Source organism: Mesoplodon bidens (genome assembly GCF_964165515.1).
Source record: "Mesoplodon bidens genome assembly, chromosome: 6".
Classification (NCBI taxonomy): Eukaryota; Metazoa; Chordata; class Mammalia; order Artiodactyla; family Ziphiidae; genus Mesoplodon; species Mesoplodon bidens.
The window spans coordinates 65,498,448-65,515,439 of NC_138162.1; the positions used below are offsets into that span (position 1 = coordinate 65,498,448).

The 16,992-nt window shown below is 40.5% G+C and overlaps 1 protein-coding gene across 7 annotated transcripts in view; it reads left to right on the forward strand.

Moving 5' to 3' along the window:
* The first annotated feature begins 229 nt into the window (after positions 1–229).
* The window catches only part of MPDZ (multiple PDZ domain crumbs cell polarity complex component), a 163,258-nt gene continuing 146,495 nt past the window's right edge, over positions 230–16,992 (forward strand). For 4 of the 7 annotated variants that reach the window (XM_081236974.1, XM_081236977.1, XM_081236975.1 and 1 more), the window contains exon 1: positions 231–994. The gene's annotated coding sequence lies outside the window, so the exon portion shown is untranslated. Of the gene's footprint in view, positions 995–16,992 lie in introns of all 7 variants that reach the window. The other 3 variants (XM_081236972.1, XM_081236976.1, XM_081236973.1) reach the window with 1 other exon arrangement.

A 16,992-nucleotide genomic window follows, 5' to 3' on the forward strand; every position in this document is an offset into this window, starting at 1 on the left:
AGACTTATGTATTGAAAAAGGGAGCAATTTTCCTCCCCAGAGAACATTCCTGGGACTCAGGGAATTGAGAATATCAGAAAGACAATCTTAAATGGCACAAAATAGAAATGAGTATGTTTTTTCCTGGCACCGTGTAATTCTGAACCCTTCCTCCACTTTTTTTTGTTTGTTTTTTAGTTGGGTCATCTGTCTGAGAATGGACATGATCTAAAAGTTACTTTTTAGAAAGTTAGATTAGCCCCGCCCCCAAGCATCCTCATTAAAGTGCTTCTCATCGCTTTAATGAGCTACCAGAGAGCAATCCGCATTAAAAAAAAAAAAAGTCCTCAAAAGTAGAAATAGAGGCTACCGGTTCCCGCAGGTTACCAGATTCAGCAAATAAAAATACAGGCTGCCCAGGGAAATCCGAATTTCAGATAAACAAAGAATTTTTTAGTGTATCTCCTAAACGTTGCATGGGACACACTCGTCCAAATTAATGCTTCTTTTTTTATTTGACATTGACATTGAAGGGGGCTTTTCTCCAGCAACCGTGCGGAACCCACTCTCCACATCCCCCGCCGAGCGCCCGCGAAGCTAGTTTAAACCCTGGGGCCTGCCGGCTGGGCCGCGCCCCCTGATTGGCCGAGGCGCGCCAGCTGCCCTGCCGGCCGAAGGCGTCACGCAGCCCTGGCAGCCCGGGCCCAGCCGCCGCACCCGCCTCCGCGGCAGCCCCGGTCGGCGCAAGTGCGGCGCGCGCAGGGGGAGGGGGCGCGGCGGAGCGCGAGGCTGGCGTCGGGCCGCCGGCGGCCGGGCAGGATTAAGTTTCTCGGTCGAGCAGGAGCGTCAGTGCGCGTTCCTCCCGAAGCTCCTCGCCGGGACGTTACTTCAGGACAGAAGAGAGCGAGCGTGGGCGAGGAGGGGCGAGGCGAGGCTCCCAGTGTCCCCGGCGACCCCAGCTCCCCAGCCCTCCTTTCCTTTCGCGTTCCCGCCGGCGGCGGCCGCCGCGAGCAGGGTAAGCGGCGCCGGGGCCCGGGCCAGGAGGCCGGAACGCGCCCTCGTGCCCTGCGCGCGCACCGGCCGGGAAGGTGCGCGGCCGCCCGGGGCTCGGCGCGCGGGGTGGGCCGCCCACCCCGCGCGGCCCGGCGCTACCGGGAAGCAGCTGCTCCTCCGGCTGTTGAAAACGATGGGGTCTGGAAGTTTCCTTTGCGACTCGCCGGGTCCCCAAGCGGTCGTTCCGGTTCTTTCAGCCACTTCTCCCCTCCTTTTGCTCTTGTTGATTCTAAGAGGTTGAAAAGTTTCGTGTTTTTGTTCGCCAGGAGCGGCATAGTAAGGGTGCTGAGGAGGCGGACCCCGGGCCTGGCACGGGGGCCGGGTGCAGTGGGGCGCGGGCGCCTGTTGCTGTCTGCTGCGGTGGCGGCGCCCCGGGTCGGACGCCCACTCTATCGTTACGCGGGGGTGGGGAGACGCGCCCCCAGATTGGCGTCTCTCGCCTCGGCTGCGGGACACCCAGAGCGCGCGGCTCACTGGTATCCGCCCCCACTTTTCACCCCTCTCCCTGGCGCCAGTGCCCTTTCGTCAGCTGTCCGCGTTGGTGGGAGTGTTTTGCTCCCGCCTCCCCCTTTATCCCCCCACCCCGTGGCGATGGGGTGCCTTTGTCTGCAGTTTCGCAGCCCCGGGATGCCGGATGTTTGTAGGGAAGCGCTGTTCCGAAGTGTGTGTCTGTGTGTGTGTGTGTGTGTGTGTGTGTGTGTTTCAGCGGTGGTGATGGTGTAAATTCTTGCTGCGTTCTTTTGCAGAGGCACAAAGGCAGGGCTATTCTTTCTTGCCGATCGCGTGGAAATTCATGCTGGGACTGCGGAGAGGGGGAGGGGCCGCTGCTGCTCTGTGTCCAGGGGGCGAGTAGGGGGCGGTGGGAAGTCTCCGTCCATCTCAGCGGCTGGGGCTGCGGAGATTGCTCTGCTGGGGCGGAATCCGGGTTTGGACGCTGCGGGCCTTGGGCCGAGTGGGTGCGGGTGGCGGCTAGTGCTTCAGAGGTGTCATCAGATAAGAGGACCTTGACTTCACCAGCCTAGAAGGAAGACTCTCCAAGTTCTTTTGGTGTCGAGAGGGGAATAATCTGAAAAGTGGCCAGACTCTTGTCATCCAGCCTTGTTGGACAGCTGTGGCGTAAACATCCCATTTGTGTTTCCGTAGGCATTCCTCATTTAGGTTGCCTTTTACAGAATAAGTAACACCTAATCTGAAACATTTATGAAGTGATGGAGTGGGTTTCAGGGTTACTTGTTGCATTTGGGTATAGGGAACTACAATGAACTTTTTTGTAGGAGTCGCATCATCTAAATTTGTAAAATATATGCTTTAGCCCCGGTAGAATTTAGGTAAATGACTGCATTTAAAACCCAACAAAACTTGAAGTTTCTTGGCTTGAATTCTAATGCAGTGCACCTGTGCCTTTGCCTGAGGGAGGAGCTGAGAGGGTTTAGAGGGTGGTGGGAATAATCTTGTCTGGGTTGCCCAGATTTCCTGCTTGCTGATGGGCTAGTTTACAAATGGGCCAGGTTTATCTAGACTGGACTCTATCCCCCACTGCCCCCTCACTTCCCCCTCCCATCTCAGAGTTCACATTAGGGTTCTTAAAAGCAGAGGCCTGTAACCTTAAGGGCCAAGGGCCAAATCTGTCTGCTGCAGCCTGTTTTTTTTCTCTACGGTTTAAGAGCTAGGGATGGTTTGTACATTTTTTAATGGTTGAAAAACAAAATCAAAAGAATAATATTGCATGACATGTGAAAAATATATGAAGATCAAATGTCAGTGCACATAGTTTTATTGGTGCACAGCCACTCATTCTTATTGTCTGTGATTCTTTCTTGTTGTTTGTGGCTGCTTTTGCAGCAGCAGTGGCAGATTTGAGTAGTTGCATAGTTGGGACAGAGATGGAGAGCCTTCAAAGTCTGAAAAATTTACTGTCTTACTCTACAGAAGTAGTTGCCAAATCAAGACTAGGCTTCAAAAGTATCGCTTACATACTCCCTCTTGTAATGAGTGTATTGTTTAATTTCATTGCCTTTTAGGCCCTGTTTCTGGTGTTCTGTGAATTGGCAGACTGTTCTCCAGTAGGCAGACAAATTAATGTGTTGGATTTCTCATTTCCATATCTCACTCTCAAAAAGTTTTCTTTTTTTTTTTTTTTTTTTTTGCGGTATGTGGGCCTCTCACTGTTGTGGCCTCTCCCATTGCGGAGCACAGGCTCCGGACGCACAGGCCCAGCGGCCATGGCTCACGGGCCCAGCCGCTCCGCGGCATGTGGGATCTTCCCAGACCGGGGCACGAACCCGTTTCCCCTGCATCGGCAGGCGGACTCTCAACCACTGCGCCACCAGGGAAGCCCTCAAAAAGTTTTCTTAACCTTTGGTATCTTTTTTTTTTTTTTGAAGAATCTAGGCTGAAGTGGGGTTTGTGATTAGCAGGAATTATATATTTAACTATTTTAAGTTCAATATATAGCTGTATCTCTGGGTGCTCTGCAGTGAGTTCTGGTGACTTCTAGCTGTTCTGTTACCTGAGCAGCTTTGAGAATTATAGTTCTGCTTATTTAGGTAGAGAGAGGCAGGGGTTAGGGGTTGTCATAAGTTCCTTTCCACAGGCAAGTTGTCACTTAGGCAGAGCTAGTTTGGGGAGCCCCTTGACCCTTCACCACTCGTCTTGCCTATGCCATTTGCAAAAACAGACAAAAACATTGATGAAGTTTGTCTCAACACATTACTACTAGATTGCTCAGATGCGTACCATAACTCTTACATGTGTTCCCTCCCTTTCCTTGGCTCCTTTCAGTATTTCTTTTCCCCTCTCTTGTTTCTGGTTTCCTTTCTCCATTTAACACACTCCTTCATTTCATCGCGTGAGCCCCTTGACTGTTGTTGCTAGGGGAGAGATGTATGTCAGTTTCTGTTGTACTCCAAATTCCTATCATATATACAATGCCCTGTTTGGCGGCTGAAGTCCTATTTGCATCTCAGATACTTTTTTTTTTTGTATATCTTTATTGGAGTATAATTGCTTTACAATGTTGTGTTAGTTTCTGCTGTATAAAAAAGTAAATCAGCTATACGTATACATATATCCCCATATCCCCTCTTGAGCCTCCCTCCCACTCTCCCTATCCCACCCCTCTAGTTCATCACAAAGCATCGAGAGGATCTCCCTGTGCTTTGCAGCTGCTTCCCACTAGCCATCCATTTTATTTTTGGGAGTGTGTATGTATGTCAGTGCTGCTCTCTCACTTCATCCCAGCTTCCCCTTCCCCTGCTGTGTCCTCAGGTCCTTTCTTTACATCGGCGTCTTTATTGCTGCCCTGCTACTAGGTTCATCAGTACTGTTTTTTTTTTTAAGATTCCATATATGTGCGTTAGCATACGATATTTGTTTTTCTCTTTCTGACTTACTTCACTCTGTATGACAGACTCTAGGTCCAACTTCACTCTGTATGACAGACTCTAGGTCCATCCACCTAATCACAAATAACTCAATTTCATTCCTTTTTATGGCTGAGTAACATTCCATTGGATATATGTGCCACCTCTTCATCCATTCATCTGTCGATGGACATTTAGGTTGCTTCCATGTCCTGGCTATTGTAAATAGTGTTGCAGTGAACACTGGGGTATGTGTATCTTTTTGAATTATGGTTTTCTCCGGGTATATGCCCAGCAGCGGGATTGTTGGGTTGTATGGTAGTTCTCTTTTTAGTTTTTTAAGGAACCTCCGTACTGTTCTCCATAGTGGCTGTATCAGTTTACATTCCCACCAGCAGGGCAAGAGGGTTCCCTTTTCTCCACACCCTCTCCAGCATTTATTGTGTGTAGATTTTTTGATGATGGCCATTCTGACTGGTGTGAGGTGATACCTCATTGTAGTTTTGATTTGCATTTCTCTCATGATTAGTGACGTTGAACATCCTTTCATGTGTTTGTTGGCAATCTGTATATCTTCTTTGGAGAAATGTCTATTTAGGTCTTCTGCCCATTTTTGGATTGGGTTGTTTGTTTTTTTGTTATTGAGCTGCATGAGCTGCTTGTTAATTTTGGAGATTAATCCTTTGTCGGTTGCTTCACTTGCAAATATTTTCTCCCATTCTGAGGGTTGTCTTTTGGTCTTGTTTATGGTTTCCTTTGCTGTGGAACAGCTTTTAAGTTTCATTAGGTCCCAATTGTTTAATTTTGTTTTTATTTCCATTTCTCTAGGAGGTGTGTCAAAAAGGATCTTGCTATGATTTATGTCACAGAGTGTTCTGCCTATGTTTTCCTCTTAGAGTTTGATAGTGTCTGGCCTTACATTTAGATCTTTAATCCATTTTGAGTTTATTTTTGTGTATGGTGTTAAGAAATGTTCTAATTTCATTCTTTTACATATAGCTGTGCAGTTTTCCCAGCAGCACTTATTGAAGAGGCTGTCTTTTCTCCATTGTGTATTCTTGCCTCTTTTGTCAAAGATAAGGTGACCATACGTGTGTAGGTTTATCTCTGGGCTTTCTGTCCCGTTCCATTGATCTATATTTCTGTTTTTGTGCCTGTACCGTACTGTGTTGATTATTACGGTAGCTTTGTAGTATAGTCTGAAGTCAGGGACCCTGATTCCTTCAGCTCTGTTTTTCTTTCTCAGGATTGCTTTGGCTATCAGGGTCTTATGTGTTTCCATACAAATTGTAAAGTTTTTTGTTCTAGTTCTGTGAAAAATGCCATTGGTAGTTTGATAGGGATTGCACTGAATCTGTAGATTGCTTTGGGTAATATAGTCATTTTCACAATGTTGATTCTTCCAATCCAGGAACATGGTATATCTTTCCATCTGTTTGTATTGTCTTTGATTTCTTTCATCAGTGTCTTACAGTTTTCTGCATATAGGTCTTTTGCCTCCTTAGGTAGGTTTATTCCTCGGTATTTTATTCTTTTTGTTGCAATGGTAAATGGGAGTGTTTCCTTAATTTCTCTTTCAGATTTTTCATCATTAGTTTATAGGAGTGCAAGAGATTTCTGTGCATTAATTTTGTATCCTGCTACTTTGCAAATTCATAGATTAGCTGTAGTAGTATTCTGGTGGCATTTTTAGGATTTTCTGTGTGTAGTTCAGATATCTTTTAAATGCATATATATGGTGAGGGAGTAGAGGCTCTCCCCAGAGTTTACTGTATCTGTGCAAGGCGTGGTGCTTGGAGACATTCAGGGAAATCCTTGAAATGTAATTTTGCATTGATCAGGCATTCAGCCTTTAGCTGATGAAGTGGAGAGGCTCTGCTTTACAAACAAAGAAATGGACCCATTGTCTAGGGTTCAGATTAAGGGATTTAGAAGCTGGCAAGTAACAGTTGCCTGGAAGATACTGTCCTGAGTTAAGAGCAGATTATTTTCTCCAGATTACATCTCAAGTCTGACATAATAGATTTGATTCAGGTTGAGTTGCAGGTTGGCTCCCTTTTGTATATTTATAATATGCACAAAGTAACTCTGTGCTTTTCACAAAATATCTTCGGGCAGAATTGACATATTGGGTTGGAAATGTCCCTATATATGCTAGAGCAAATGACACATCTATCACCAAAAGCTTCTCTGATTCAGAGTAAAGAAGCAAACAGCTTCCTGTAGAATTCAGGACTGCTTGATGGTGCATGTGAATGATGATATATCACCAATTGTATTTCCCAAACAGTTATATGTGCTCTTAAAATACGTTTGGTCTAAAGTAGGAATTCATTTGATATTGTTACATTGTTACATACATTATCAACCCCATATTTATAGCAAGAAAGGTATTATTTTTTCTTGTAAATTAGTTTCCTGCTTAAAAGAGCATCACTATAAATACAGTTGGAAATGATGTTTAGTATGGTAAAGTTAATATACTATAATTAAATAATTATAGTGGGGTTCCACATGGGTGAATAAGAATAAGGAGATGAACTATTTCTAGATAGAGAAAACTGATACCATTGCCTTCCTGTGAAACACTTCCCAAGAAGATCTGAGATAGTTACTCATTGAGTAGATGGTAATAGATGGATTAGGAGGTATGTTGAATGAATTGGGCTAGGCACTCGGGAGAACACAGAATAAATACTGTTGGAAGCTTACTGTCTTTGTTGGAAAAATAGACACACACAGGAAAGAATAAAAAGTTTTACATGTAGTAAAAGTTACAGTGATTAAAGAAGTTAGACATCAACATTGGGTTGCTTGCTGGCAACTTGTAGATGGATTAGGGCCCACCCCAGTGACCTCATTTAACCTTAATTACCTCTTTAAAGACCCTCTCTCCAAATATAGTCATATTCTGAGGTACTGGGGGTTAGGACTTCAAAATATGACTTTGGGGAGGAAACAATTCATAAATTCTTACAGAGAATGTAAGGCTCGCACAGACTGTAGGTTGTAAACTGGTGAGACCTTGAAGAATTGGACTGGCTTAGGGTAAGGGAGGGAGGTCCTGTAGGAGGCTATTGTGGTGGTATAACTAAGCTGTATTGTGGTAATTTGATGTTTGGAAAGAAAGGGAAACTACTATGTGAGGAAAAAGGTATTTTATCTTTGGCCTGAGGCCACTTGTTTTCTTTCTTCTGGTTCACTGGAAAATTGGCCCTTCCTTTTTGTAGATAGAGCATTAGTTTTCTTTTCAAGGATTTCATAAAAGCCTCAATTTTCTTAAAATATTTCTTCTATCTCTCACAAAATGAGTAAAACATTAAATTCGCAAAGATGAAATATTAGCGTTGTAAACATCTCACGATGGTTTTGGAGTGTGATTAAAACAGTAAAATTTATAATTTAAATTATATTGACCTAAAAACTGTGTGTATATTGTATGCATTTTTTATGGGCAGATATTTGGCGTAGTCTTTTTTCCCCAGAAATATCTTCCCCTTTTTGGAAAAATATCGTTTAAAAAGTAATTTATATCCTATATCATAAAGTAACAAAAAACTTTTTGAAGCGTTGAAATTATATTTGTTAGAGAAGTGTTAAAGCAATTCTTCCAAATTTGGACAGCTGAGTTTAAAAAAAAAAAAAAGGTAAAACAAGGCTTAAATTCTGGCTTTTTTTCTTCTTGCCTGTGGTGGTTAAATTTGTTTGGTCGAGGGAATTCTTGTCTTTATCCTCCTGTTGGTTTAACTTAGATCTGCAAAATCAACATTCATTGTTATTTTCTTGTAAACCACTCTACCTCCAGATCTAGGGTGCCATAACTAAATGCAGGAGGGGAAAGTGAAAAAGAAAACACTTGTAAGAAAGGAAAAGACAGAAACATCAGCTACTGGACAACAAAAAACCAAAACAAAAACTCAAGGAAAAACCTATTTAGTTTGTGTTGATGATTTAATGTTGATAGTATGAATACCTTTTGGGATACTTTTCATTTACTCTATTGCTTATGTTTTAAAACTATAGTTATAGTAAAATACATAAGGTAATTCTTTCTTTTAGTAACTTTTTTTGATGATAAAAAAGCACATTTAAAAAATATGGACAACATAAACAACTGCAAAGAAGCAGAAAAACTTAGCTGCAATTCTGTCACCTAGGTACTATCCCTCCCCAAAGAAAACACGTATTTTGTGAAACGGGAATGCTTAACTTATTTTGATATACAAATGAACAAGTACAGCCATTGGTCAGTAGTTTTCAGTAACTGCCCTTTCTCTCAGTGAGGATAACATGATTTGAGATTATTAAACATCCATACGTTTGAACTGACATTAATTGCACCTGTTTGAACCAATGTCTCTTGACTCTTTGAGGAGGTATAATATGCCTAACTACCATATGGCACACAGGACACCAGTGGAGAATGCATTTGTAATTCTTGATCTGGGCTTAAAATTAAATGTTCCATAGACCTATAGTTAAGTTTGCAGTAACTTTACATTATGTATTGATAATTAGGTGGTCCCTAGCGTGCCTTGCTTCAGGGAACGTGCTGAAGAAAATGGTCATGGGAGTCTGTTATCCTGTGCTTATAAGACATCACTACACTAACAAAACTGTGATGACAGAACCATAAATATTAAAGATTATTTTACAGTTTAAAAGGTCTTCTCTGATCTATACAGGGTATGCCCAGCTTCTCTTATATTTTGCTAGGCACCCCTCCCAAACAGGTCGTTTGTCTAAGGCATTACTGGATAAAGTTAAAGAAGGTTTAGACCAGATGTTCCCATTTTCTTCCCCCAGTCTTTCAAGGGTATTTCATTTTAATAAGTCAGGCATGAAGCCTGCCTCTGGGCAACATTTATTTCCTGCTGTAGCGCTGGAGGGGCCTCAACTATAGGATTCAGTGGAGTTTTGCCTGACGCCCTCTCCCTCCTTTCTACCACATTCACGGTTTTCCTGGGAGTATTGAGTGTAGTCATCCTGTTCCCTTTGAGAAAAGTACAGCACTGGAATGCCTCTTTATGCTATAAACTTTGCAGAATGTACACCTATACATATATCTATCTATATTAACAGCCCCTGGGCCTGGATTATTGCCCCCTAGGCAGTGCTATTAAGTTCAGTTGGGTGCTAAACTCAGGACGTTTAGGCTTCCCCCTTCTCTCAAGGAGGGGAGAGGGCTTGTTTAAGTATTTTAGTGAGGTATAATTTATAGTTCACATATGATAAACTGCACATATTGAAAGTGTACAGTTTGTTGAATTTGGACCCTTGTGAAACCAGCCTCGCAATCAAGACAGCGAACATATCCATCCCCTGCAGATTTTCCTCATGCCCCTTTGTAATCCTTTCTTGCTTCTCCTACTTCCCTATCTCCAAGTAACCACTGACCTGCTTTTTCTCACTATAGTTTGCATTCTCTAGAGCTTTAAATAAATGGAATCATACAGTGTGTTCTTTTTGTCTGACTGCTTCACCGTGTATTTTAGGATTCATCCTTGTTGCCTGTCCTCGTGGTTTATTACTGTTTATTAATGAGAACGAGTTCATTTTATGGATATACCATTCAGAGTTTTTAAAATAGTTTTAGAATTCTCCTATACTTCATCCATTTTCTTGTAGTGTACTTGTTCTTGGTTTCAACTATGTTGTGTCAGACTTTTGTATTTGACAGTTTTATTCAGTCTTCTTAAATTCATGCTCCTTTTGGATCAACATAAAAGTTAAGTACCCTTATTTAATGTTACATGAAGTTCAAAAATATGTAAATCATATTTTGTTAAAAAAAAACTGGCAATTGTAAAATAGGGAGATTTGAATTTTTCAAATTTTTGAAAATATCAGGTGATTAATTTTGTTTAAGTCACGTGAGTGTTGAGGTTTTCCACAAGCTTTTGTATACTACATTGTGAAGTCAGTTTCAATATTGAGCCCAAAACTTTATTTCCAGATTGCTTGCCTAATTCTCCTGACCCACGTGCATATTTTTGGTAGTTCTTATAATTTTTGGTAGATTTATTGGTCACTTCTTGTGACAACTTTATGTGACAGTCCTATAGTGATTTGGATAACAAAGGAGTAATTTGGCACCTGAATTATACAAATAATTGCCATTCATTATATGTTACACCTAAGATCATCAGACATACCAAAAATTGGAGAAAGGATGGTCATTATATTATAAAAACATGTTATTCTTACTGGGGTCATTCAGGTTTTTCAGGCCATTTTTAACATTTATGTGTTTGTCTCTACTTTCTGATCACTTGATTGAAATTAAGTGGCTAAACAATAAAAAAAACACAAACCCCAATGCAGCAACACCATTAAAAGCAGATGTGCTGTCTGGATTATTACAAAAGTAAAAGTTGGTTTATAATCTTAATTTTAACAGTCCTTTGAATACCATAGTAAAATACAGTTAATGCATGTAGTTAAATAGTAGATGTGTTAATTAAGAAGCAAATAGTCACGTTTATTGAAAGAGAATGAGACTTTTTTTTTTTTTTTTTTTTTTTTTTTTTTGCCGTACGCGGGCCTCTCACTGTTGTGGCCTCTCCTGTTGCAGAGCGCAGGCTCCGGACGCACAGGCTCAGCAGCCATGGCTCATGGGCCCAGCCTCTCCGTGGCATGTGGGATCTTCCCGGACCAGGGCATGAACCCGTGTCCCCTGCATCGGCAGGCGGACTCTCAACCACTGCGCCACCAGGGAAGCCCGAATGAGACCACTTAAATTGTTTTCAGAGAGGAAATACCAAGTTGTCAAGATGACCTTAGTGAGTCCTATAGACTTACATAGGGTGACTAAATAGTGTAGCTTATTACAGTTATCTCTGAATTAGTGATTGGGGGATTGAATTGGTCCATGCTTATTTATCTCATATGGGTAAGGTTTGTGTTTGGGTAGATTCATATTAATTCAGACTTCTTTAAATAATTTTCCCTTCTCTGAGCAACTTGGAATCTTGCCAGCATGATATAAGTTGTCATGGCTTTGGCTGACTTTCATCAGTGTATCCTCAGGAGTGTACACTACCACTGCCTGACGAGCTTATCACTTGATTTAGACAGTGACACCTCTTTGCTTTCAGAGGGATACAGAGTTCTCTCTAGTGAGTCTTTAGTACAGATTATGAAAAACACTACTTTTATTATTGTGGAGAAATTTTAATTTCTTCTTGAATGTTTGCATATTCAGTTAATGGAAGATCCAGAGGTGAATTTGTTTTGGTTTAGTGTGGAGGTAAATAAGAGAGCATCATGGCTGATTTATATTTTTTACATGTATTCTCCTCCGTGTATGTAGATATTATTTCACCGTGGAGCTTGCTGGAGTATTTTTGATTCCACTAAAATTTAAACAAAATTTTTATATGGTTCTTTAACTTTTAAAGTAATATTTTTCATTTTATTATTTTATTATCCTATTATAAGATTAGTCAGCTTTTTTCTTTCTTTTTTAAAATATCTTTATTGGAGTATAATTGCTTTACAATGTTGTGTTAGTTTCTGCTGTATAACAAAGTGAATCAGCTATACATATACATATATTCCCATATCCCCTCCCTCTTGCATCTCCCTCCCGAACTCCCTATCTGACCCCTCTAGGTGGTCTCAAAGCACGGAGCTGATCTCCCTGTGCTATGCGGCTGCTTCCCACTAGCTATCTATTTTACATTTGGTAGAGTGTATGTATATACATATATATATGTATATATATACACCAATGCCACTCTCTCACTTCGTCCCAGCTTACCCTTCGCCCTCCCTGTGTCCTCAAGTCCATTCTCTACATCTGTGTCATTATTCCTGTCCTGTCCCTAGGTTCTTCAGAACCATTTTTTTTCTTTTTTTTTAGATTCCGTACATATTTGTTAGCATACGGTATTTGTTCTTCTCTTTCTGACTTACTTCACTCTGTATGACGGACTCTAGGTCCATCCACCTGACACAAATGACTCAATTTCGTTTCTTTTTAAGACTGAGTAATATTCCATTGTATATATGTGCCACATCTTTATCCATTCATCCGTCGATGGACATTTAGGTTGCTTCCATGTCCTGGTTATTGTAAATAGTGCTACAGTGAGCATTGTGGTTCATGACTCTTTTTGAATTATGGTTTTCTCAGGGTATATGCCCAGCAGCGGGATTGCTGGGTCGTATGGTAGTTCTCTTTTTAGTTTTTTAAGGAATCTCCATACTGTTCTCCATAGTGGCTGTATCAATTTATATTCCCACCAACAGTGCAAGAGGGTTCCCTTTGCTCCACACCCTCTCCAGCATTTATTGTGTGTAGATTTTTTGATGATGGCCATTCTGACTGGTGTGAGGTGATACCTCATTGTAGTTTTGATTTGCATTTCTCTCATGATTAGTGATGTTGAGCATCCTTTCATGTGTTTGTTGGCAATCTGTATATCTCCTTTGGACAAATGTCTATTTACGTCTTCTGACCATTTTTGGATTGGGTTGTTTGTTTTTTTGATATTGAGCTGCATGAGCTGCTTGTACATTTTGGGGATTTAATCCTTTGTCAGTTGCTTCGTTTGCAAATATTTCCTCCCATTCTGAGGGTTGTCTTTTCATCTTGTTTATGGTTTCCTTGGCTGTGGAACAGCTTTTAAGTTTCATTCGGTCCCAATTGTTTATTTTTGTTTTTATTTCCATTTCTCTAGGAGGTGGGTCAAAAAGGATCTTGCTGTGATTGATATCATAGAGTGTTCTGCTTATGTTTTCCTCTAAGAGTTTTATAGTGTCTGGCCTTACATTTAGATCTTTAATCCATTTTGAGTTTATTTTTGTGTATGGTGTTAAGAAGTGTTCTAATTTCATTCTATTACATGTAGCTGCCCAGTTTTCCCATCAGCACTCATTGAAGAGGCTGTCTTTTCTCCATTGTAAATTCTTGCCTCCTTTATGAAAGATAAGGTGACCATATGTGTGTGGGTTTATCTCTAGGCTTTTTATCCTGTTCCATCGATTTATTTTGTTTTGTGCCAGTACCATACTGTCTTGATTACTATAGCTTTGTAGTATAGTCTGAAGTCAGGGAGCCTGATTCCTCCAGCTCCGTTTTCTTTCTCAAAATTGATTTGGCTATTTGGGGTCTTTTGTGTTTCCATACAAACTGTGAAATTTTTTGTTCTTGTTCTGTGAAAAATGCCATTGGTAGTTTGATAGGGATTGCATTGAATCTGTAGATTGCTTTGGGTAGTATACTCATTTTCACAATGTTGATTCTTCCAATCCAAGAACATGGTATATCTTTCCATCTGTTTGTATCATCTTTAATTTCTTTCATTAGTGTCTTATAGTTTTCTGCATATAAGTTTTTTGTCTCCTTAGGTAGGTTTATTCCTAGGTATTTTATTCTTTTTGTTGCAGTGGTAAATGGGAGTGTTTCCTTAATACCTCAGATTTTTTTATCATTAGTGTATAGAAATGCAAGAGATTTCTGTGCATTAGTTTTGTATCCTGCTACTTTACCAAATTCATTGATTAGCTCTCGTAGTTTTCTGGTAGCATCTTTAGGATTCTCTATGAATAGTATCATGTCATCTACAAACAGTGACAGTTTTACTTCTTCTCGATTTGGATTCCTTTTATTTCTTTTTCTTCTCTAATTGCTGTGGCTAAAACTTCCAAAACTGTGTTGAATAATAGTGGTGAGAGTGGAGAACTTTATCTTGTTCCTGATCTTAGTGGAAATGGTTTCAATTTTTCACCATTGAGAAGGGTGTTTGCTGTGCATTTCTCATATATGGCCTTTATTATGTTGAGTTAAGTTTCCTGTGTGCCTACTTTCTGGAGGGTTTTTATCATAAATGGGTGTTGAATTTTGTCGAAAGCTTTTTCTGCATCTATTGAGATTATCATATGGTTTTTATCCTTCAGTTTGTTAATGTGGTGTATCACCTTGATTGGTTTGCATATGCTGAAGAATCCTTGCATTCCTGGGATAAACCCCACTTGATCATGGTGTATGATTCTTTTAATGGGCTGTTGGATTCTATTTGCTAGTATTTTGTTGTGGATTTTTTGCATCTATGTTCATCAGTGATACTGGTATGTAGTTTTCTTTTTTTGTGACATCTTTGTCTGGTATGGTATCAGAGTGATGGTGGCCTCATAGAATGAGTTTGGGAGTGTTCCTTCCTCTGCTATATTATGGAAGAGTTTGAGAAGGATAGGTGTTAGCTTTTCTCTAAATATTTGATAGAATTTGCTGGTGAAGCCTTCTGGTCCTGGACTTTTGTTTGTTGGAAGATTTTTAATCACAGTTTCAATTTCAGTGCTTGTGATTGGTCTGTTTATATTTTCTGTTTCTTCCTGATTCAGTCTCGGAAAGTTGTACTTTTCTAAGAATTTGTCCATTTCTTCCAGGTTGTCCATTTTATTGGCATGTAGTTGCTTGTAGTAATCTCTCATGATTCTTTGTATTTCTGCAGTGTCATTTGTTACTTCTCCTTTTTCATTTCTAATTCTGTTGATTTGTCTTCTCCCTTTTTTTTCTTGATGAGTCTGGCTAGTGGTTTATCAATTATTTATCTTCTCAGAGAACCAGCTTTTAGTTTTATTGATCTTTGCTGTTGTTTCTTTTATTTCTGATCTGATCCTTATGATTTCTTTCCTTCTGCTAACTTTGGGTTTTTTTTTTGTTGTTGTTGTTCTTTCTCTAATTGCTTTAGGTGTAAGTTTAGGTTGTTTGGGATTTTTCTTGTTTCTTGAGGTAGGATTTTATTGCTATAAACTTCCCTCTTAGAATTGCTTTTGCTGCATCCCATAGGTTCTGGGTCATCATGGTTTCATTGTCATTTGTTTCTAGGTATTTTTTGATTTCCTCAGTGATCTCTTGGTTATTTCCTAGCATATTGTTTAGCCTCCATGTGTTTGTATTTTTTACAGTTTTTTTCCTGTAATTGATATCTAGTCTCATAGCGTTGTGGTCAGAAAAGATACTTGACATGATTTCAGTTTTCTTAAATTTACCAAGGCTAGATTTGTAACCCAAGATATGATCTATCCTGGAGAATGTTCCATGAGCACTTGAGAAGAAAGTGTATTCTGTTGTTTGTGGGTGGAATGTCCTATAGATATCAATTAAGTTCATCTTGTCTTATGTGTCAGTTAAAGCTTGTGTATCCTTATTTATTTTCATTTTGGATGATCTGTCCACTGGTGTAAGTGGGGTGTCAAAGTCCCCTACTATTACTGTCGATTTCCCGTTATCGGTTTGCCTTATGTATTGAGGTGCTCCTGTGTTGGGTGCATAAATATTTACCATTGTTGTATCTTCTTCTTGGATCAATCCCTTGATCATTATGTTGTGTCCTTCTTTGTCTCTTGTAATAGTCTTTATTTTAAAGTCTATTTTGTCTGATAAGAGAAATGATACATCAGCTTTCTTTTGATTTCACTTTGCATGGAATATCGTTTTCCATCCCCTCACTTTCTTTCTGTTTGTGTCTCTACGTCTGAAGTGGGTCTCTTGTAGACAACATATATGTGGGTCTTGTTTTTGTATGCCTTCAGCCAGTATGTGTCTTTTGATGGCAGCATTTATTCCATTTACACTTAAGGTAATTATCGATATGTATGTTCCTATTACCATTTTCTTAATTGTTTTGGGTTGGTTATTGTAGGTCTTTTCCTTCTGTTGTGTTTCCTGCCTAGAGAAGTTCCTTTAGCATTTGTTGTAAAGCTGGTTTAGTGGTGCTGAATTCTCTTAGCTTTTGCTTGTCTGTAAAGGTTTTAATTTCTGTGTCAAATCTGAATGAGATCCTTGCTGGGTAGAGTAATCTTGGTTTTAGGTTTTTCTCTTTCATCAGTTTAAATATGTCCTGCCACTCCCTTCTGGCTTGAAGAGTTTCTGATGAAAGATCAGCTGTTACCTTATGGGGATTCCCTTGCTTGTTATTTGTTGTTTTCCCTTGCTGCTTTTTTTTTTGTGTGTGTGGTACGCGGGCCTCTTACTGTTGTGGCCTCTCCCATTGAGGAGCACAGGCTTCGGACATGCAGGCTCAGCGGCCATGGCTCACGGGCCCAGCTGCTCTGCGGCATGTGGGATCTTCCCAGACCGGGGTACGAACCCGTGTCCCCTGCATCGGCAGGGGGACTCTCAACCACTGCGCCACCAGGGAAGCCCCCCCTTGCTGCTTTTAATACTTTTTCTTTGTATTTAATTTTTGATAGTTTGAGTAATATGTTTCTTGGCGTGTTTCTCCTTGGATTTATCCTGTATGGGACTCTCTGTGCTTCCTGGACTTGAATGACTATTTCCTTTCCCATGTTAGGGAAGTTTTCAACTATAATCTCTTCAAATACTTTTTCAGTCCCTTTCTTTTTCTCTTCTTCTTCTGAGACCCCTATAATTCGAATGTTGGTGCATTTAATGTTGTCCCAGAGGTCTCTGAGACTGTCCTCAATTCTTTTCATTCTTTTTTCTTTATTCAGCAATTCAGTAGTTATTTCCACTCTTTTTTCTTCCAGGTCACTTATCCATTCTTCTGCCTCAGTTATTCTGCTATTGATTCCTTCTAGAGAATTTTTAATTTCATTTATTGAGTTGTTCATCATTGTTTGTTTGCTG